General features: G+C 42.3%; 1 long non-coding RNA gene across 1 annotated transcript; it reads left to right on the top strand.

Moving 5' to 3' along the window:
• The first annotated feature begins 436 nt into the window (after nt 1-436).
• Nucleotides 437-22,857, top strand: LOC135406685 (uncharacterized). Its single transcript, XR_010426413.1, has 3 exons — nt 437-634; nt 7,380-7,488; nt 21,847-22,857. It is a non-coding gene; the product is annotated as an uncharacterized LOC135406685 (long non-coding RNA).
• The last annotated feature ends 670 nt before the right edge of the window (nt 22,858-23,527 follow it).

The raw sequence follows: 23,527 nt of genomic DNA, 5'->3' as shown, positions 1-23,527 counted from the left end.
TCAGAGCTGGCAAGCAATTTCAAATGTGTACAACCTGTTTCTTATGATTATTTAGCATTGTATTTTCAAAGCCCATCTTCCACTAACTACAGCTGCAGCCATGAGCATTCTGCATTTCTGCAGCGTGGTCTTACAGCCTCAAGTCAGAAAACCAGGAAATACAGGGAAACAAAACAATGGCCAGGCCTGGGAAATCACCTAGAAGTCACTTATTTAGGGCTTCCTTCTGGAACAAGCCAGGTTTACAAAACTGGTCTGAACCAGCCCCAAATTGAATTTCTAATCATAAAGATTCTAAAGTCTGGACTTAAGATAAGTTTTGCCAAAACTGGAATGTGTACACTAATGTCTTGGTTTTGATAGACCGGAGTTCTGTGACTAAAACCTTGTGTGGAAAAATTCCCAAACTGCTTCCTTGGCATCAAGGATAACCAAGAAACCAAATTAAGGTTGTTCCAGTGACATTCATTCTTTGGTATTTCTTAGCTTTTTCAGTGCTTTACAGTGCATCCATAATAAAAATCTTTTACCAGTGTGTGTGGGCAATCTAGTTTTGTATCAGTGAATGCAGACATGTTTGTATTTACAATTGCACACAGACATAGACGGGTTTGGACGCAGTGCTGCACAGACTGTGAGTATTCTTACTTTCACTTGTATACTGTGATTATACAAAATAGAAATAGCATATAAACAAGCAGATAATCTGCTGCTTACGATATTTTTTTTTAAGCAATGGCAGATGTGGCACTTAAGAATATGATTTAGTAGTGGCAGTGCTGGGTTAAGAGTTGGACCCAATGATTTTAAAGATCTTTTCCAACCTAAAAAATTCTATGATTCTATGAAGGTGCCTCAAGCTTCAGCTTACTCTGTAGGATCAGAAGATTAGTGATTTTCACAGCTATAAACAAGTATATACAGACAATAAATATATTTTCGAAACATTTCTCTGTTCACTCTTGCTGTATTATCTACATCTCTAGTAGGTTTCTAATTCATTCAGGAGGGATATTGTGGGGGAGGGTTAGAAGATGGGGAGGACTTTTTAATGGGAGGACTTTTTAAAGGCTACACTTTTACCCCTAGATGTTATTCAGAAAGAATTTTAGTAAAACCACAAATTGTATTACATCAGCGCATCCTTTTACATCCCATGGAGATTTTCCTAAACAGAGCTAAGCCATTTGCTTCAAACATCTTATCTATTTCTGTCACCACACAAATCCCCTAAATATTTCAGACACTGCAAGGCCAACTAAAATGGCAAATTACCTTGTATACTACAGGGAAAACTGTTGAATAGCACTAGTTTTGGATCCTGCTGAAAATGAGGCTGCTGGGATTGGAGACAACTGCAGGAAAATCAGAATTATAAACAGTACCATCCTCACCCAATAATTAGGCTACTGTCTGTTGGTAACATTCCTTTGTACTTCTCCTTGTTTTTCTTTTGTCTGATGAGACATTCTGCTATTTTCCTAAGCACATGTTGAAAGAGAACTGACAAAGGATGGCCTCACCTATTATTCTTTGTAATGGAACTGTTTGAGGCAGGTCACCAGAGGCTACTGCAGCTCTTGGAAAAGCTGATGATAATACAATGAAAGCATTTTTGAAACCTAAGGCTGCCTCTACTGTACTTTTACTTCTCCGTTTTACAGTGTCAAATGCTTTTCTTAGTGCCCCTAAGCTAATTCTGGAAGCAGGGACTTTTATTAGATGGATGGTTTTAACCTGGGAATAAAGCTAGAAGCACCAGGGCACAAACCCAAGTGACTCAGATAAGGTTCAAATTCACTTACAAACTGACTCATAAAATTCTACAATGAAGGATAAATCCAAAGAACAATTAGCTTCTGCCACTACATGAATTATCTTTCTAACAAAACCATCAGAGTGCTAAATGTGATCCCAGGAAGCGACAATTCATAATGATGACATCAGCCTACAAAGGGAAAGTAAAAAGAAATGCGTAGAAAGTATTATTATCCTCCCTTATTCTCTAGGATTATTATTTGTGGTTTGCGGTGCCACTGTGCTTGTGACACAGACATTCAGTTGTAAGCTTTGCCACTGGCTTTTTTTGTTTAGTTTTTTTTTTTTTTTTTTTTTTTTAAGATGTCCTTATCAGGAAAAGAGATAAGGATTCTATTTTCAGAAAAAAAATCCTGAGTTTTGTGGCTTTTCTATACCCTTCTACACCCCTTCCGAAGTTTAAAGGCAAGTCAGGAAACAAATGACATCTTTACTAACGGAGAGCAGACTCCAGAACACTTACCTGTAATTCTCATGTACTGTTAAGGCACCTATGGTTGCATATTATTAAATACAGAAGGAAAAATTAGGCCACAAAAGCCTGATTGATCTTTCAAGATTTACACTAGTAAACAGCTCCCTGGTGCCTCTAAGTGTGAAATGGGCTCTGCTCTCAAATTATAGAGGACAACCTCAGGGAAAGGCTGGGCATACACCCTGCTGTACGCCAGCAGTTACACATCATTAGTGCAACTCAGTCCCAAGGCCATGGAGGAGGTCCCAGCGTTCTGGACTCTGCCTCAGTAGCTTCCTAGTTCTGGTATGGACATCTCTTGCCCCTGAGCACCTTTTGAGACAATAGCAAGTCACAGTGGCACCTGTTTCACGTTAGAGACATTCTGCTCTCTCTCTTATTTCTCTAGCTTGCTCCTTGCCCCCCAGTGCTGGCCTCTGCACTGTCCTGCTCCTCCATAACTTAGGGAATTTGGTGTCTCCTCTTTGTATGAGGGCAGCATCCCCTCCTGACCCAAACAGCCCCGCACCCAGTTTGCTGCAATGCCCCTCCAGGGGACAAATGGGTGCCTCAGGGCTGTCCTGCTCAGTGATCTTTTAGCAAAACTGCTCACTGTTTGCCAGAGACTGGCCTTGAGAGCTGGGAGTGTTGCCAGCCCGTGGTCAAGCATCCCTCACTGCCACCCCTGTCTTTGTTTTCACTGATGTCCAGTACTTTAAAGCATTGTCTGCCCAGGCACGATTGGATGTCAAGTGGGATGACGGTGTGGCAGTGCTGTCACAGAGGAAAATGAACAGCATATTTCTATTTTGGCAGAAACCAGTTGCTCACGTGGGACTGGAGTCTCATTGAGTTGTGTCTTGTGCCATTTGTACCTTAAGAGCAAGCAGCATGGACAAGATGCCTGGTTGAACACGCGTACCTGCTTAGCACCTAGATTTTAAAATACGGCTATGGCTACACTAGAAGCAATACATATTTTTCTGCAAGCTAGCTGTGGTGTGTGGACTCAGAAAATTTCCCGCTGGGCTTTTTAAAGAGGTTGTCATATTTACATGCCCCCAAGAAGGAAGTTCAAAAGATTAAAAATAGTTCTCTCTTGTACAATGATGACGCAATGATACCAGCTTTTCTTTCCTGTTCTGAATTGAGACTTGTGCTCAGGAGAAAGGGGAAGGGAACCTTCATCTCTCTTTTTTTTTGAACTTTGTTGAAGGTTGACACCAAAATGTGGTTATATGGGTTGGGCACATTTTTTCCCTGAAAGAGGTCAGAGGAGTGAAATCCCAATTTCCTCTAAATTTGCTGTGGAAAGAGGCCACAACATATTTCTGCTGAGCAGCACTGAATGTTTATAATTTCTTGGGAAATGTCTTTCTTTTTGTCCTTTAAACAATTTATGGCATTTTCTGGAAAGCAAGGGCAGCAGCAGCAGACCAGCTTGAAAAGCCTGAGGTTCACACAGAGCTCTGGACAAAAGCTTTCCAGTTCACAGTTTTGAAACAAAGTCAAAGAGAGAGGTCTTATGCCAAGCTTGGTTTTGTTTGGTTTATAATTGTTTGGAACGCAGTGGCAGCCTCTCCTCAAGTGGAACCCGAGTAGAAAACGAGGATGAGGAAGGAATGTAGTTTCCGTACGGCCTCTGAGCACCTGCATGCAAACACAAACACACAAACTGTGTTGAACAAATGTGTGGTTCCAACTGCACCATCTCAGGCAGAGAGACACAAGGACTGCCCTGACCTGTGCAGGTCAAGAGAAGTGAAGAAGCAGGTTTGGTGCTGCAATGAGCACACACTTTCCCAGTGGGCAAGAGTTGCCCAGTGACCTCCGTTCTCCTTCTGGCACGGCTGGAATTTGCAGCCTTCCTGCCATGGGGCTCTTTTGCAATGTTATAGTCCAGCCACAAGCCCAGGAAGGAATGCTGGAACTATTAGAAAAGGCAAAAATATTGTTGCAGTTACTGTTCAAAGCCACTTCAATCCACTGTAGAAAGCACTGGTGCTCGTTTGAAAGAAAAAGCACACTGTACCTGTACGGAAAAAGATAACTGAAGTCAGCAATAAAAGAAGGATTAGCTGACCTGTGAAGTATTTGCTGAAGTCCCCCAGCCACAGTATACTGTTTCCCTGAATTTAATATCTTAATTGCATCCACAGTTTCTTTGGACACAGAAAGAGAATGTAAGAATGCCATATCCCCTGGTGTGCAGGCTGCTGTCAGCTGCCATCTCTTCATCTAACCTTTCTAGTACAGAACAGTTCTTAGATATGGGAGAAATGAAGAAAGATGTGATTAATACTTGAAGCTGTTCACTAGTTTCTGTCCTTTTGGCAGAGGCTGCAGCAGCAATGATCAGATTGTGCCAGCCTTCCTACATTGTGCTTTGCACAATCAAAATCCCCAAAGAATGGTGCAATCTGCAAAAATCCTGGAAGGCTACATTTGAACCACTGATTTCTGATGTTGGCCATTTCTAATGTTGCCTTTGGCCTTTGTTTTAACACTAAAGCATTTGGGTTTATTTTCAATAGGACCATTAGGACTAAATACAACTGTTCTCTCAGTAGGGGCTGTGCAAACATTAGAACCAAACCTCAACCTGAATAGTTTTCATTCTAGTGCCACCTTCTAGTCAAGGATTTCAAACCACTTTGCAAAGCACATATGAAATAGCCAAGAGTCACAATACTCTTTGAGCTTAATAAGTTTCTTACCTTTTCTAATCCTTCATTTGCTCACTAAGAAGATGAGACACCACAGTTACAAGCAGTCTGCCCAGATTTTGCAGCCCAGAAGAGTGGAATGTTGTCTGTGAAGAAACATGGCCTAAAATGGCTGTAGAACCCCATGCTCCAGACACCATAGCTCACGCTCGCTTCTCCATGATTAATTCTAACTTATTCCTGATAATTACCACTTACACACAGGTTGTGAACTAGACTTATAAAACTAGGCATCACTGCATCTCAGTTTATCCATGCTCGGTTCCTCTCTACGACTGAATAAAGTCCATATTGCTATTTTTAGACATGAAGCAACAATATGTTTCAAGCATTCCATCACCACACAGATGTCATTAAAAACGGCTCTTTGCTATCTGATGTGACTGATGAATCTGAAAAAAAAAAACGTGTTCAGCAATTAAAAAAAATAAAGCTGCCTCTCATTCAATTCACACAGAAACATTTCTTTGGAAAAATTATAAAGCAGAACTGACAGATTAGCAAGAAGCAGTTGCAGTTAAGAACTCTAAAATGCAACAACAACAGAAGTACAGCATAGGAAACAACTGGACTAATGCTGAGGCCATCACAGTAAACTTAAACGTTGTACAAAGATTATATTTTTTCCACCATATTTTTCCACCTCTCTGCATCACTCCCGATGAGGAGAATCCCTCCAAAGTTAGATGTAGCAGCTTAGATGGGAGACAGAAATTCTGCATCAGGAAATTAACCAGTTAATTAAGTATTTGTCAACAGGAAAAAAGGCTACAGGCACAGATGGATTCCCAACCGAGATTTTTAAGGTTCTGGAAGTAGCAGCATCTTGTAAGCTGTTTAGAATGTCTAATGATGTTTTTTAAGTCAAGGGCAGTTAAAACTGAATGAATCTGATGGAAATACTGTCACCTTTAATGAAGATAAACCAGTAAGTCTGTTGCCATTTGCCAAGCCATTTCAATATCAAAAATACCTACAAATAACTCGGCAAACAGATTGGAAAACTGCATAAAGCAGTTGATTAGCAGAGATCAGGTTGGTTTAAGTTCTGGCAGGTGGATAACATCTGGCAGCTTGTGGATTGAGTCATTAAAAGAACGAAAGTGACACAAGTGCCATAAAAGTTTTTGTTACAGTCTATGGGGATAATTATCATAAGCATGACAGATAATGGAGGAAAAGCAGATCTGAGCACTAGACAGCAGTGAGATCAGGCCAACCATTTTGTATGAAGGAAGAATTCTACACTTTGGAAGGAATATGTAGAGAACAGTGACCTCTCCCTTCCACCTCTGATTTTCAACCTACTAGAAAAAGACAAGTACAGCAGATCCAGAGAGAGATAAATAAGGAAACAGCAATAATTAGCTAAGCCAGAGGAATGGCTAACTGCACCAATGCAGGCGTTACAGGTGTGTTAAAATAAAGTCCTGAAAAATATGCTGACAAAATATCTACTGATAGCTGACTGAAAAATAAGCAAGCTGCCTTTTTTGGAGTACTAGCAAAGGACACAAGTATGCCCCTAACCCTAACCCCTGACATGGCTAAACTGCTCCAAATTGTTTTAGGCTAATGTTATCCAAGATACAAACCCCCACTAATGACTAACTTACTGGTTATTTGGCAAGTACATCTTGGTTGGATGCAGCCAGCGTTGTCTCCATGACCGTATCTTTTGCCTGCTCATGTTCCAAAGTATTTTTAAGACACAAAAAAAAAAAGTGCAGAATTAGTGAAAGAAAATGCCAAACATTTGCTAAGATGTCAAGGAGGTTTTGATTACCTTGGTTTAACAAACAAGAGAACTCAGCTGTGAGATTTTCAAGATGTCCCCAGAATCTGTCAAGAGGAGACAGGTGGGCTGAGATATGAACTGAACTCATACCAGGCTAGATACAAATAGTGCACCTCTGCTACTCTGGTATAGAAGGTCCTTAAATATTTCATATAGGACAGACAGTATTAACTGGCTTTTTCAGGGGAGCCCAATGAAATAAAGTGTCCAGATCCCATCAAATTTTCCACCTAACTCCAATAAGCTCTAAAAATTTCATCAATTTGTACAGAGAAAATTACTTTGTTTTTCCAGTTTCATTTAAAATTATGTTGCTTTTCAAACCCTTCAGTTGAAATTACCCACAAAGTTTAACAATTTTGCAGTCATTCCTTCAGTATTTAATTTTCAACAAGATTTAAAGTTAAAACACAAACATTATACTCATTACAGTTCAGTCCTTTCCTAAAGGAAAAGATCAGCACCAATATAAACCAAAACCAAACCAAACCAAACCAAACCAACAATTTTTTGAGCATCAAGATGAATGACACAAACACAGAAGGAGTGTAATTCAAATTCTTCCTTTTTATTTTGACCACAGGAGCCAGCAACCTCTTCAACAACCTCCAGTTCCCAATACTAAGCCTTCTTTTTCTTTGTAAATGAGAAAAAGCAGGACTCCAAAGCGTGAGAGAATTAACTAAAAGAAGGTAAGTCATTGGACTTTGAGATATCACAAAAACATTTATGTAAAATTAATTTGAAAATGTTGTTATTTTGAACCCCTGAAAAAGGGCAGAGTTTGCAGATCACATGCAGAGGCAAAGAGGTGATAATTAATTCTGTGAAAGGACCAAGGACATAATTTCAAAACACAGCAGTGAATTTAACAAGCCTGATACAGGAGATGAAAGTTAATCATCTGACTAAGTAGGGGAAAAAACTTCTGATAAGGAAATTCCAATTTTGTTTTGGTCCCCTACAGTGAAGAGGATGGCTTTCTCTTTAAGATTTTTTTTTTTCCTAGCAATGAAAAAAAAAATAGTTAAAATTTATTAATTCAGAAGTACCAAAACATTTTCTTCTTTTTATATAATTTACAAAGATGTGTATTACTGGCTACCAGAGAGAGTGTGGGCTGAAAGGCAACTTCATGCAGATATAGGAGGCTGAAACAGGACATATGGACTTTAATTGCATGTTTAAAATGATGCAATATTGGATAAAAGGTAAAATTATCACTTCTTGCATTTAGTGCTAAAATAAGACTCATGAGTATATGCCATTAAAAAAAATGCCTTTAGCAGCAAAATATGAATAATAAGCCTAATTTTATTAATTCTGGACAGTTACCATGCATATTTAAAACCTGGATACATAGTTGACAACTTCAAAGGTCTCTTCTAGAGAAGGAAAAATATTACAGCAATACAGACTTCATCTAATATTTTGATGAGATGGTAACAAGAGAGATTTTGTTGTGGGCACATGGAATTAGTTTGGATTAACAGAAGAAATATGTGCTGTACAGAGAGAAGCAATTTATCCTGCAGTGCAAATAAACACTTGGGATATCATGATGACATTCACAGTAAACCCTAAACAAGTATTGAGATGCAGACTGACCTGACTCAAATAGAGGAGAGCAAAGACAGTAAACCAGGGCTATGTTAGAATATGCTAAACTAGGCTGGAAATTGGCTGCCAGGAAGATACCAAACACCTAAGGAAAAATCTTAAAAATGGGTACACATTACAAAAAAATAATTTTTTTTATATGGCACAAAGAGTAATATTTTGTTCTTTGCTTCTATCTTATGATTTTAGTAATGAAAGTTGAATATATAAGAAAGGTGCAGGAAAAAGAATTAAAGTGGTCAAATACCAAACAGACATCTGTTCAAAAAAATCTATTGTTCTTATAAGACAGTTACTGTTTTTTCCTCTGTGATACACACCTCTGTCTTCCAAATAAGATTACTGGTGCTTGTTTCACTTCTAGGAGCCAATTTAAAGTGCACTCAAAGATCTCCAGCGCATTCATCAGTTTCTTCACTGAAATATTTTGAAGTGCTCATAACCCTGGCCTTATTCAATGTTGTCAACCTCTTCAGCTCAAAAAAAATGTTTTAGAATGTCGCAGAAGACAGCATAAAAAGCAGCAGCAGATCAGAAGGAATTTTCCTGCCCAAGTCACTCTGTCATCCATGCAGCCTAGTATGTTACCAAGGGAAGTTCAGGAAGCACAAACCCCCTTTTGCACAGGTCACACTTGAGAGTGATATCCAGGGTATTTTTAATAGCTTTTTTTTTTTTTTCTTATTTGTATGCTCCATTAGGAAGAGTGGATTGGAAAGAAGGAGCAGGACTGGCACTGGTGCATGCAGGCAGCAAACACTTCAGCCATGCAGGTTGGCTGTCTGTGCACTGGGAATGCTAATGACCACTCGTGAACTTTACAGACTGCAATAAAAACCACACCAGCTAGTCTTTAAAACTTTTAAATAAGCATTGTGATTCTTTGACACTGTAGCCCTTGGGAGCACAAGAAGAGGCTCTGGAATTATTACTAAGCGCTCTCATTATCCTAAATCCACCCTCTCCTTAAAGTTTCCTTTTTCCATGTTAACACTGCTCAGCCTGTAGCAATAAATACCCTGTAACATGCTGTTCAGTGCTACCTCACATCTCCCTAAGCCCTGTCCACTGTACACACCTACAGGCCCTTTTCATATTTTCATGTTTCTGGTTTGGTTTTTCAGCATGTGATTCCCAGTGGTCAGAATGACTCCTTCAGCTTGTGGCTGACTCCACAGACCGAGACTTATTTGGCCCATTTTGTTTTCTTTGGCTTGCTACCAGCATGTCTAAGAAGCTCCAGCTAATGAAGACACACTTGATAATGGCCCTGTCTTATCAAGAAGGCTAGCACACAGAGTTATTTTTTTACCAAATTATTTGAAGAAGCCAGTCCACTCCTTTTCCCCCCCCTTATCTCCTCTGCCTCTCCTTTCTGCAGTGGATTCCATCTTTGTGAGCACTGCCTTTCTTTTTCCTATGAGATGTCCAGCAGAAACATGTAGAACAGTGTTTTGGTACTCCATGGTTAAGTTGTTTCTCCTGCCTCTTAAAGCACTGCCTGACAAATATCAAAAATAAAGATGTTTGCCCTGGAGGGATCTGAAGGCCAAGCCAATCTGTTCCCTAGGGTTCTTCTTATCTCTTCCCAAGCAGCTGAAATCAGTATTGATAGCAGGTCCAGGCAACAGGACTCTATTTTTCTGGATCAGAAACATCTGAAGGAAGATCTGAATTGTGAGAAAGAAAATATTGTTTCATGTGATGCCAATTTTTTTAATTTTTTTTTTCTTCTGTTCCTTTAAGTCCATCAAGCATAAATACATAGAATCTGAGATGTGAACAAGCTTGGATCTAAACTTGAGGTACTTGTAAAGTGCCTTCAGTATCCAGGCTGTAAAGAAATTCAGTGGGGAAACAGGAAGTAACTAACCTTGAAGAGAAATTCTTCTAAGCCTCTGTGCTATTCACCACCTTTCATATCTGCTTGTAATACCCCAGAATCTGTCACAAGTTGTCATAGCTACCAAGGGGGTAAATTTTCAAAGTTAAGTGCATGCCAACATCCATCTAACAGAAAGACATAGCAGGTTTTAAATCAGTGGTTCTTTTCACTAGGAGTTAATGAAGCAGCCAATTTGGGCATCACGAGGCACACAGGCATTAAAAATATAATGATTTAAAGTAAATAAGTTATGACAAGGCAATTTTAAATATGTACTTACAATCACTGATCCAACCCAAAGCAAATAAAATCAATCATTTCACAAAACTGAAGCGTGCACCACAATAATGTTCTGGTGGCTGATGTTTTCAAAGGAGTTCCATTGTTCAGAGTAGCTGACATTGCCAAAAGATACAATAATTTTATTACGCTGTCTTAATAAACAGTAAACTTCTCTGTGTACCACAAAATGGAGGAAAAACTTCGGGATTGTAAAAAGAAGCAAAATCTGCACACTGAAACATCTCTGCTGCCGGCCTCAGCCATGAAACAGTTTAAAGGAAAAATAAAATATAGAAATAAATTACCCAAACTTTACTAAAGGATCAACACCTAGCTGTTTGTTTCTACAATTAATTAGCTACAGAGAGCTATAGCAGCAGAAGTTTGTAGGTCTGTGCTTAAGGTAATTGCACAAGGCATGTAAATTTAGACAGCTAGTCAGTGGAAAAAAGGAAGACATGATTAATCAACAGGATTAGATAGAAAATTTCTTTGCATATAATTGTAAGGAGCAACTGTGCTTTAATTGTAGCATTGAGAGAATATATCTTTCAAATGCTAAATTATTCATCGTGTTACATACTTGAATGATCTTTTCTTAAATGTTCATGTAGGAGGTAAAAATTCTACAGACAATACTTAAGGGAAGTATTAGAGGAAAACTTATATAAAAATTTTAAAAGTCTCTTATCTGCCTAGACTGATAAATAGTAAATATGAAAAGGCAGAAAAAAAAAAAGGAATTGAAAAAAACTTTGAGAGACATCATTTGAGAAGCCTGTTTCTTAGAACAACAAATAGTGAGTCATCATAATAGAGAAAGAATTAGTCATTCTTGCAATGCCACAGTACATCCTCTGCATGAGTTATGCAGAAGATATGCAGAATATGGACTAGACTCTAAATCAAGACATAAATGGCTGATTTTTAACAAAGGTTCATAAAACAATCAACTGAAGTCTGAAATCCTGTGCATTATAGTGTTCTGTATGCTGCTGCATCGAGCCAACAACAGAACACAATCCGGATTCTGGCAGGCAGCTCAGAGGTTAACAGCAGTTAGCAGCAGAACCTGATAGTGACCTCTCACACAGGTAAAGTTACCCTGGGTTATACCAAGAGATCTTGCCAGAATGAAGACGATATGGACAGAATTAGGCATTCCTTGTAGAAACCAGTCTATTAACTGTTGACATCATCTATCAGAATTACACCAGTCACTTGGCTTCCTGATGCTATTTTTATAAGCAAACGGGGCAAGACCGGGCCAAATAATCAAATCTTTTTTGTGTGAGCAGTCCAGATTAAGATATGTGAACCAGAATATTTTATTCCACACTAAAACATCATCCCACATGAAGTTAGAACAAGCACCGCCTAAAAATCACGAAGGGTGCTAATTATTGGTGACACCTCACAGAGAGGTGTGGAAGTGGCCGTTTTTCATCCAGATAACCACTCCAGAGCAGTTTGCTGCCTACTGGGAGCTCACATTTGGGGTGTTGCAAAGAGGATACTAAGCCTGGTAAAAGCTGAGGGCTATCATCCACTCCTACTCTTTCATGTAGGATTGAATGACACTGCAACAAAGAGATCCCAAAACATCAACAGGGACTTGGTGTCCCCCAGAAAGATGTGGAAAGGATCTAGAGCAGAGAGTGTTGTCTTCTATCCCCCCAGTAAGGGACTGGGACCCAGGTAGAGTTAGGCAAGTGGATAGGGTGAATGACTGCCTACAAGACTGGTGTCTATTCAGGGCTTCGGGTTCTTTGATCTGGGACATGCCTTTGAGAGGCTGGGCATGTTAGCAGATGGGACACACCTGACTAAGGGGGGTATCAGTGTTTTGGGAAGCAAGCTGACAGGACTTATTAGCAGGGCTTTAAACTAGATTCAGCAGAGGTGCTCTCCTGGGTGTCAGTAAGAAACCAGGAAAAACCAGCACTTTAGGGCTGAGCAGGGAAACACCTGTAAATCATCCCAAATGAATTAGAGAGGGCTCTTCCCAAACGATGAAGAGGTTGAGAGCCTCAGATGAAATGTCTCTACACCAATGCACACAGCATCAGTCACAAGCAGGAGGAATAGAAAACCATGGTACAATTAGAAAATCATGACCTAACTGCTATTACAGAAGCATGGTGGGATGAGTTACAGGACTGGAGCAGTGCAGTTGAGGGCTACAAGACTTTCAGAAGAGAGAGGCTAGGGAGGAGAGGCAGGGTCACTGCACTCTGTATTAAGGAAGGGATAGATTGCAGGGAGGTGCCTCTGAGAAAGAGACAAGAACAGGTTGAAAGCCTGTGAGTGAAAATGAAGGACAGGACAAAAAAGGGACACACTGTGGTGGGGGTCTACTACAGGCTGCCTGACCAGGGGGAGCCTGCTGACAAGGCCTCTTGCTTTGGATATAGGAGTCATTGCACTCCCAAGCTCTCATCCCAATAGGGGATTTCAGCTACCTGGACATCTGCTGGGAAAGCAGTACAGCTGGATGCAAGCAATCCAGGAGACTCCTGGAGGACAACTTCCTGGTGCAGTTATTGGATAAAGCAGCCAGAGGTGAGGTGTTACTGGGCCTGGTGCTCCCCAGTGCAGATCAGCTCATTAAAGGAATTCAGACTCAAGGCAGCCTGGGCTGTAGCAACCAATCCCTGTAGCAACCAATCCCAATTCCTCTCAAGGAACATGAGCCTGGTGAGGAACAAAGTCAGGGCCCTGAACTTTGCAGGAGTGAACTTCCAGCTGTTTAAGGAGTTGGTGAATGACATCCCCTGGGAAACTGTCCTCAAGGACAGGGAGGCTGACCAGAGCTGGCAGCAATTCAAGGCCGCATTTCTTACAGCACAAGAGCTCTTTATCCCAGGAAAACAAGCAAAGCAGGCTGGAAACTGGCATGGCTGGGCAAGGATCTGCTCCTCAGTCTGAGGACTAAGAAAGAAATGCACAACCAGTGTAAGCAGGAACACATGACCTAGGGAGAGTACAGGGATACAGTTCAAATGTGTAAGGATGGAGTCAGGAAAGCAAAGGCTGAGATGGAACAGGACATGTATCCACTCTCAATTTATTAATTAATTAATAATTCCCATGCAATCGGACATGTCTATCTCATATTGGTCTCATTAGCCACCAGCATGCTTGTAACAAATGTGGATAGAGCCTTTCCCAAATCTTCGTTCGTGAAGCCTAGCCATGATGAATAATTCCCATGCAGAGAAGAGCCAAAATGTGGCTCCCAGTGAATCTAACCAGAAGCTGGGAGGATGATGCGGGGTGCAGTAGATTAATGAAACTGTTAACACAATCAAGAAATCATCAAGGGATGGCTAATTGCTTTTATCATCTCTGCAGTAATCCCGGCAGCTACTGCAGCCATGGCTACTGCTGCATTGGCCCATTCAGTGCAGGTCATGCGTCAATATGTCAGCAACAATAGCAGATTTTTTAGTAATTTGTCTGTTTTTAATATTTCAAGTCCTCTGGAAGCACATCAGACAAACATGAAGACAAGAAATCCAGGTCCTGGCCCCCTTTGCAGTGAACCTCGTGTGTCAAAACAAAAAATGGGGAGATGTGGGAACGAGCTGAGACAGATTCACCTGCATTCAATTAATTAGAAGCAAAAAGGAGTATTTCCACCTTGACTATGTTTTGATAAAGAGAATACTGTGTTCCCAAAGCAGAAAACAACAGTCTGCATGAGAGCGTGCACTGTTTATGCCATGACTGAAAACAATCACAGAAGGGTAGCGTGTGAATGCGTGAAATCAAAACATCAGGTCACCAAAATTTTGGGAATTCTAATTAACTGAACGGCAACACCAGGTGCTGTTTACTCGAAGAAGCTGATAAAAGTGGAATGCAGAGAGAGCTCTGTGGAGAATCCCGAAAACTGAATTCTGCATGTGCAGCCTCATTCCTTTCAGCTCCCATACCACCACCCATTGCCTTCAAAGGGGTTTTAACAGTTCATTGTATCATTCAATTTTGCCACAGGCTGGTGCATGATAGGTGGTTTAGGAATGGTACTTCCCAATTCAGTGCTCTCATCAAGACTATCTCAAACCAGATGCTGCTCTCTCACTCCTCCTTCCCTCCCCCTTCCCGCTGTGGCGGGATGGAGTTGCAAATTGGAGGCATAAATGGCAAAGATCACACATAGAGATAAGAACAATTTACTGGAAACAGCAACAAAACTAGAAAACGAACAGTAACAGAAACAATATTAATAACAGAAGTATACAAAAGAGAGAGTGATTCACATGCAAATGCTCACTGAGCCCGAACCAACGTGACTCCCGGCCAGCGCCACCCCACTGCTCCCTCTGGCTCAGTTCTGGGTGACCAGTGTCATGCTACCCTGACTGCTCTGTCCACCACACTTTTTCCCAACTGGAGGTCCTGCCTTTGCTCTCAGAAGCCAAAGAGTCCCTAACCTCCATGCATGACATGATGTGGTATCAAATAGCATCTGGGTTCTGCCCATGCCCCCTCAACCACGCCTCTTGGCTACTGCAAAAATTAACCCTGTCCTTGGCCGAAACAAGGACAATATGACATCAATATCAACTCAGTCCCCTGCTTTCTGGCCCAGGTGTCTATGAGGCTATTTTTGAAATGAGCCCCATTGTCCAACTCAATTCTTTCTGGGATGCCACGTTGCCACAGGACTTGCTTTTCAAGGCCCAAGATGGTGTTTTGGGCAGTGGTCTGAGGCACAGGGTATGTCTTTAACCATCCAGGGGTTGCTTCTACTGCTGTAAGCATGTAGTGCTTACCATGGTGTGTTTGCAGGAGTGTGATACAATCAATCTGCCGGGCCTCCCCATATTTTTATTTCAACCCTCATCCACCACAATACAGAGGCTTTACCTGCCTGGCCTGCTTGACTGTAGCATGCTTCACAGTTATGGATAATGGGGAAGATGAGCCCATCTGTATGTTGCATCTCTTCCTTGGTGATCTCAGATGTCATGGGCCCATTGAGCCAGAAACAATCCATCTTTATGTTGGCAGTCCAGATCCACATGAGACACTCTAATCCGCCTGTTGTTGCGATGTTCTTCAATAGCCCAAGTTGTGGGTACATGTGCCTCTGCATGACATACTTTTACAGCCAACTCCTCTACCTGGACAGTGATGTCTTGCCACAATCCAGAGGCCCAGATGGATTTACCTCTGCACTGCCATTTGGTTTTTTTTCCATTGGTCCAGCCACCCCCACAGTGCATTTATTACCATCCACGAGTCAGGGTAGAGGTAGAGTGCTGGTCATTTCTCTCATTCATATCTAAAGCAGCTGGATGGCTTTCAGCTCTGTAGCCTGACTTGATCCATCTTGTCCCTTGGTAGCTTCTGTGACTTGTCATGTATGACTCCATACAGCAGCTTCACATTTCCAGTTTATCCCTAGGGTACAGTAGGAACCATCAGTGAAGAGAGTGTGTCACACTTCATTTCAGGTAACTGATTACATGGTGGGGCCTCCTCCCCAGAATGTGTCACCTTCTCCTCCTCCTCTCTGGATGATAGTCCAAAATTTTCACCTTTGGGCCAGTTCATGATGATTTCCAAGATCCTTGGGCAACTGGAGTTTCCTATTTGAGCTCGCCGTGTGATCAGTGCAACCCACTTACTCCTCAGAGTATCAATGTCATGATGGGTGGAAGGGGCTTTCCCTTTGAACATCCAACCCAGCACGGGAATTTTGGGTACCAGAAGAAGCTGTGCTTCAGTGCCAATCACTTCTGAAGCAGCTCAAACCCCTCCATAAACTGCCAGAATCCCTTTTTCAGTTGAGGTATAGCTGGCCTCAGACCCTTTGTATCTCTGACTCCAGAACTGCAGGGGTCATCGTTGAATCTCCTCAGATACAGTTTGCCAGAGACTCCAGGAAGGACCATTCTTCCCATGTGCAGTGTAGAGCCTATTTTTTATATCTTTCCTGCCCTGACTGGCCCAAGGACAACTGCATGAACAATCTCCTGTTTAATTTGTTCAAAAGCTTGTTGTTGTTCAGTACCCCACTTAAAATCATTCTTCTTCTGGGTCACAAGTAGAGAGGGCTTACAATCTGACTATAATCTGGAATATGCATCCTCCAAAAGGCCACAGTGCCTAGAAAAGCATATGTTTTCTTTTTGCTGGTTTCTGGGGACATAGCTGCTGTTTGGTAGACCTCACCCACTGGAATCTGATGACGTCCATCTTGTTATTTTACTCCTAAAAACTGAATTTCCTGACCATGTCCCTTGACCTTACTTGGCTTTATGGCAAGACTGGTACACAGGAGGATTTGGATTATATTCTCCCTTTTCCCAAAAGCGTCCCCTGCTGTGTTGCCCCACACAGTGATGTCATCAACGTATTGCAACTGTTCTGGAGCACCACCCTTTTCCAGTGCAGTCTGGATCAGTAAATGGCAAATAGTGGGGCTGTGTTTCCACCCCTGGGACAGTTGGTTCCAGGTGTACTGGACATCCCTGCAGGTGAAAGCAACCTGTGGCCTGCACTCTGCTGCCAAAGCAATGGAGAAGAAGGCATTGACAGTGGAGGCATGTCAGTGGAGACCACTCTGCTGCCTTGGACTCCAGCTTGTACTGAAGTTCCAGCGTGTCTGGCACAGCAGCACTGGGTGTGGTGTGACTTTGTTCAGGCCATGATAATCTACTGTCTCTGCTCTCCACTGGACTTATGCACTGGCCATATATGACTATTAAAGGGTCAGCAAGTCTTGCAAGTCTTGCTGACCACCCCCTGGCTCTCCCCTTCAGGAATCATTCAGTGGAGTCCCAGTTGGGGTGGTACTGCTGATGGTGCACTGTTGTGATAGTGATTGGGACTTCTTGTTCTCCGACACTCAGCAGTCCCACAGCAGAAGGGTTCTCTGAGAGATCAAACAGGGTATTCAGCTGTCTAATTTCTGTGTCTCCACAGCAGCTCTCCCAAAGCCCAGTGATGGCCTTTTGGGTCCTTGAAATACCCTCTCCTGAAGTAATCTGTGCCAAGGATGCACAGGGACTTTGGGCCAGTCACAAGGGGGGTTTTTTGCCATTTGTTCCCAGTCATGCTCACTTCAGCTTCCAGTACAGGCAGGTGTTGGGATCCCTCTGTCACCACAGACAGAGGAGAAGAGATGGATTCTGCCCCTACATATCTCAGTGGCATGAGGGTATGTTGTGTGCTGGTGTCAACTCAAGCCTCATAATCTTGCGCATCTGATGTGCCAGGCCACTGGATACACACAGACCAATGGATCTGACTGTCCCTTTCCTCCACGTGGATTGAGGCAGGGCCCCTTCAGTCTTGGTCATAGCACCTGTTGCTCACTTCTTGTAAGTATGAACTGGAGGTCCATTCAAGAGGATTGAAAGTAACATCAGCCCTCCTATTCTGTCTGAGGACTTGCCCACTGGAAACTGGAGTGCCATTTATCCTTTAAGAGTTTCCTGTGGTTGGTCTTCTGCCTCAACTCATGTACCCATGTGTCTCTGTTTGAGACAATGTGGAGGGGTGGAGACCTCGGACAGAAGTCTCCTCCCTCAGATGCAATATCCCTGGTTTCTCCAGTACAGGGAGGGATACCAAACACACCTTGATGTAAGTGAAAAATCAACTCTTTACCAAGAAGAATGCTGATAACAATACCGATAAAACTGGATACCAAATACACCTGGATGTAAATGAAAAATAACTTTTTACCAAGAAGAATGCTGATAATAATACTGATAAAACTGGGTTAAACCAACCAATGAGGAGAAACTTCCCAAGCTCCACCCACTGGACCAAATCGAGATGGCAGACAGCCTCTCCCACACAGAAAAGACACATGCGGCCACAGGACAGAGACAAGATGGTCACTCTTCCATGTGGCTTGCCTCCCAGACACCCAGAAAACCTGGCAGGCAATTCCATGGTGCTGGAGTGAGGCTCTGGTGCTGGTACAGGCATCGGAGCAGGGCTGTGGACCCCCCCAGGTGACTGGAAGGACCCCACAAGGCACCCATTGGATCCAGCAACGAGACTTGATTGTTGCAATTTCGATGTTCGTTGGTCAAAGTGGTGGCTGCAGTCCTGTCGACGTGGTGTTTGCAGCCTGGATCTGCCAAGGAAGTGGTGGAAGCCCCAAGTGGCAAAGGAGGCTCCAAAACTCAGTTACACACACACAGTTTTGGGTGGGAATGCCTCCAGTACCTCCCCTGGGGCGGGGATGTTTCCTCTGGATGATGTAATACTGTGAGTCACCGGATAATTCTGGAGTCTTTGACACTTCCAAGATGTTGCAGCAGCTGTCTCTTATGTCAGGGCAGCTAAGTCCACTATGGCCCATTATGGCTCATCAACAAGAGATTAATACTTTCAGCCTTGGTGTGAATGTTCAGGGGAGTTATAACAACTTACCTGTGTAAGGGAAAAGAAACACTATCCCACCTCATAGGGTTTGCCTCTTTTCTTATCTTGTTCAACATCCAGCTTGTAGCCTGTGCCTCACCTGTGCACACCTTCAGCACCTAGCCTAGGTGGTCACTCTGCACATTGTTAGCAAAGAACATTTGCTGATTGAACCATTAACACCAACAGTCCAGTCTCCTACAGTGCCTGGGCGGTCACTGGAGGTGGTCATATGTTTAATTAATAATCACTAGCAGTTCAATCTCTTTAAAGAAGTCAAACCCCCCGAAAAAAAACCCCAAAACAAACAAACAAAAAACCCAAAAAGGCATATTTGGAGAAAAGAGAAAAGGTGGATACCAGAATTTTGTGTAACCCAGGACACCGTGCTGCTAGGACAGAGGTGAGTTTTCCATCCCTCTTCGTGTCCTCTCTGTGGTCATGCAGGTAAGACCACAGGATACCTCATGGTGTGTGCCCTCTCTCTCAAGCAGGGGGGCACTTGCTCCCAATAGCAGAGATCTAGTCCGTACTGGTGGGGCACGGGACGTTTCCTCTCTAGTTTGGTCGAGCCTTTTGAATCTGTCTGCAGTCTTGGACAGTCTTTCCAAAGCAGAGGCACAGGTTGGCAGGGAGAAAAAAAGATGATCTTCATATTGCCAGAGTTAGCTGGTCACCTGAAGCACTGTTTGTTCTCCTTCTTTCATGGACATCAGTGATAAGGAGCTGGTGTACAACAATAGTTTGCTCCATACAAACTTCCACCATATGGAGTTCATACACTGGACTTCATCTGGATCTATAGGGGACTGCTCTCCTTATCTGAATCCCCAGTTATTTGAATACCCTAATTGTATAGGTACCTCCAGCACACCTAATTCTCTCAGGTACTGGATACTTTTCTCCATGGCATTCCACCTGCTCAGGCGCACTGCTAGAACATCCTTGAGAGAACTGCTTTCCCTTGTACTTGACAGGATATGCCTCCAGGTGCTGAGAATTTCTGTCCTCTTCCCAATCTCTTTCTCAATGCCTGCATTCCAGGACAGGGATCCCAGTTGCTTGGATTCACTACCATCTCGTTTCATGTTGTGGGCCACTGGAGCAGCCAGGTCACCAGGGGCACTCACCTGACAGGTGGCTGAAATGTCTTCACTTATCCTGCAGCTCACCCAAAAAAACCTTTCGTGACTCTAACATGGTGTGGGCTGCACTGAGGAGACCTGGCAGATCTAGCAACAAGAACATGTTTTCCTTAGCACCCGAGGGAAATCCAAAATTCTCAAAAGCTCTTGTAACTGTCCTGAAGGAGGAAAGGAGGGTGAAAAGCTGGAGAAAATTGTCCTCCCCTGTTCCTCCCACAGACGTGGTACAGTTAATACAGAATAAACTCTGGGTCCTTCCATGCTCCCTCCTGACTACTGCTAAAATTAACCCTGTCCTGACTGGAACCAGGACAGATAAGTATGTCTATATAGAGATACACAGAATTGTTGTAAGGCTGTAAATCAGCACATTAATATATTTCTTAGCTTCCACATGGTACCTATATTAATTCTACAAATAAGGACATTTGTACACATTTGTAATAACTACTAGAAAAGCATGACAACAAAGGATAAAAAAAAAAAAAAACCAAACATGCTCATATGAAGGAATGAGAGAAGCAATTCACTGCTCTGTTAGTGACCAAAACCAGGTCTGGCTGTGGAGCACACATTACATCGTGCACTGCAGACATGAGTTCAGAAAAATGCAATCAAAGAATTAAAGAGTAGTTGTGGATCCATAATAGACAAAGGACACCCCTGAGTCCCTGGCCTTCTCCAGGGAAGAAAGATGCTTGCCTTTTAGGAATGTGTTGAAAGATTCTTGCCTTACTTTACGTTCACTGCCTCTGAAAGGTGCAGATTATTCCTTCTCATCACTCTCTGTTAGCGTGCCAGTGTTTTCTGCTTGTTTTCACTAGAACTAACACAGTCAACAAACCAAAATGCAGCTGACTGAGTCTGACCAGCAGTGCTTTTTATAAATTACAGCTATATTTATGACATGCTCAGGTTTATGTTGTGCTCAGTACCTGTTCAAGAATACTGCAGTTGTGAAAGAAACACCAACTTTGCCAAAAGAACAGTTTATCTACATAAAGAAGTGATACCTGGAAATCCTGCCAAGTGAGAAAAAGGTCAACTACTTAAGCAAGCAGTGAAGTAGTCCCTGCCTGCTACAAGCCTGTTCAGATCTATCATGTGTGCACTGTATATCTGAAGAGGGAAGCATTACCCTTGACTTGTGTAACCTGATGATTTCATTTTTTTTAAAGGGATTTCTTTCTGTGGTGGGCATATTTTATTCTTATTTCCCAAGGTGTTTCATATTTTAACTTATTTTTTTCTACAAGCAGAGTGATTTGAATCAAAAGGAGGTTAAGTGCCTTTTCTTTAAAATATGTGTTTATTCGAATGGTTTTATAATCACACAATTTTTAAAAAGCTAGATCCACTGGAGAACTCCCCAAGACTTAGGTAGTACACCCAGGACACTACTGTTTGGTTTTGGGGCTTCAGCTCTGAACATCCCTAGCTCAGGTGCCAGCAAAGCCTAGAGCTGACTAGCACCTTGTCTGATTCCCACATTCCCAGGTACCTAAAGCATTAACACTGTGGATGGCCAGAACCACACGTTTTAGCTGTTGACCAAAGTAACAAGAATTCAAGAACAAGCTGTGTTTCTGCCCAAGCTCTCTGTGAGATACACATTACACTGGGCACTCTTAAGAGTTCACTTAGCCTTTGGCAATGTCACATTACAGTATCCTCTTGCAGTGTTTCTCTTGTTCCTAAAGCTTCTTGTATTTCTTGTTTTGCAGGAGAAAAGCTTGCACAGGAAGGATGGGGATTGCCTCCAGCCAGCTTCAGAGCTGGCCTGGTGCTGACAGCACTTTCCTAGGAGAGAGATAGAAGATAGGTTTTTGACAGCCTCAGGCTGAGTAAGGTAACTCCACTCTCCTGTTTCCTAGGAGAACACTCCAACCACTTGACTATTTTACCTAAGGCCAGCTCAGCTACCATCTTCCTCCTCCTCCATCCCATTTTCAAGTCCTTCCAAGTAGTCACTTGCCTCTTGACTCCAAGGAGAGCCCTACACTGCGAATCTGAGGGGAACAGAAGCAGCAGGTTTTTAAATAGCATGCCTTGGCTCCCTGCATGGGCAGGATTTCCAGCATCTTGCTTTTTGTGAACATTTCTGAGAGTTCTAGGAAACAACGTGCTCAGCAGGAAGGCTGTAATTTTCTCCATGTGGTTCTTGCAAACGCCTGCTTCTCAGCGCGAGCCCTGTGGAGAGCTTACGTGCATCCTGTAAGGCCCTGGGTTGTTCTCCACAGGCACTGCTGGGTGGGTAAGGAGGTCGCCATCCCACGTCTCTTCTGCCTCCACCCATTTGCCTGTCTGCCATTGTGCTTTTTTCCACACCAAGCCGTGCAGTTGCCGTCGTGCATCTTTCCTCATCAGACCTGCAGCTCTGTCAATCTCGGCACTGCTCAGCTAAAACAAGAGGCCTGTCCTCAAGGCATCAGTGGTTCTCATTATTAGGGAAGCTCAAAATACGCTTCTGAGCTCAAAGCCAAAAATGACATGGGGAAAGAATCCTTTACAAATTAAACTTCTCCTGGGACTGAATTTGATATAGCATGCAATTAAAAAGACCATCCCTAAAACAGTGATTAGGACAAATTACAGTGATTTGATAGACTTCAGTAGACTTAATACTGGTAAATACTGGTTCTGGTTTTACTCTACAAATACATTAGCCATACGAGTACGTTGGAAAGCAGCTAAACTTTTTTTTGCATGTGTGTGTGAAAAAGGAAACATTAAAACATTTTGAGATAATAGAAAATTAGATTAAATTAAATCCCTCATTGAAATGTTAGTGCCCACTATGGCCAGGGTTGTGGTCCAGATTCAGTGTCAAATTATCAAATTCAGTACTGTATACTGACTCCCAAAAGAAGATGGCTGATAACTAAAATAAAAATAATAATAAAGGAGCTATTGCTTGCTGTCTGATTGGGACTCCAAATTCTCATCAAATCAGGAGCAAATACAAAAAGTGAATTTGATCACTTCTATTTTAGGGTGTTGGGGTTTTTTTTTGATTTGTATTCAACAAGCAGATATGGAAAGATGTTGTTTTCTTTTTAAAAAACATGGCTTGATTTTGTTGATTGTTGAAAATTAGCTTCATGAATATTTCAGTATGGAAAAAGCATTTCATCAAGTATTCACTGACTTCACAGAGCTAATACACAATTGACTTAAAATAACTTATGTTTACAAGGCTGTATTACATGGAAAAAGAGCAACTTACTTGGTCCAAGATGGGTATTATTCATCCCAAATATCAAAGTAAAAGATCTCTGAGCCTTTCAGAGCCGGAGTGAAAAATGCTGCAAAGGGCATTCCTTACCAGACTATATATTTTTAAGAGTAATGGGTCTGAGTCAGGTCCAGAACTTCTGAACTGAGTGCCTCTGTTTTGCCCTCTGA

Source organism: Pseudopipra pipra, chromosome Z, assembly GCF_036250125.1.
Source record: "Pseudopipra pipra isolate bDixPip1 chromosome Z, bDixPip1.hap1, whole genome shotgun sequence".
NCBI lineage: Eukaryota > Metazoa > Chordata > Aves > Passeriformes > Pipridae > Pseudopipra > Pseudopipra pipra.
Note: the sequence above shows the minus strand (reverse complement) of the source record. Positions and strands in the feature narration are given on the sequence as shown.